This window comes from Cariama cristata, unplaced genomic scaffold (assembly GCF_000690535.1).
Source record: "Cariama cristata isolate BGI_N322 unplaced genomic scaffold, ASM69053v1 scaffold24212, whole genome shotgun sequence".
Classification (NCBI taxonomy): domain Eukaryota; kingdom Metazoa; phylum Chordata; class Aves; order Cariamiformes; family Cariamidae; genus Cariama; species Cariama cristata.
In genome coordinates this window covers 12508-12811 of record NW_009603663.1, presented here as the reverse complement: position 1 = coordinate 12811, position 304 = coordinate 12508, and positions in this window count along the sequence as shown.

Sequence of the window (304 nt, the reverse complement as noted above, 5' to 3'; positions counted from 1 at the left end):
GTAGCATATGGAGGGGTGGTTGCCCCGGCATCCTCATCAAATCCTCGTCTCAGGAACCATAGTTCTTTCCAGCTGAAGACCCACCTAAAGCAAAGCTTGGAGCTTCAAGGAGGTTCCTTGGACCTTCTCTTGGGTTAGTGGGTGGGCTTAGGCAAGGGGTTGGGTTCATGTCAGGCATGCCCGCCCGTGCCGATCAGCCCTGCCAGCACCCGAGAGCAGCACCCATGCAAGGCAGGAGGGACAGGATCAGGGGCCGTCTCCTCTGCCCCGACACCACCCTCCTTGCCCCCCACGTGCCTGCTGT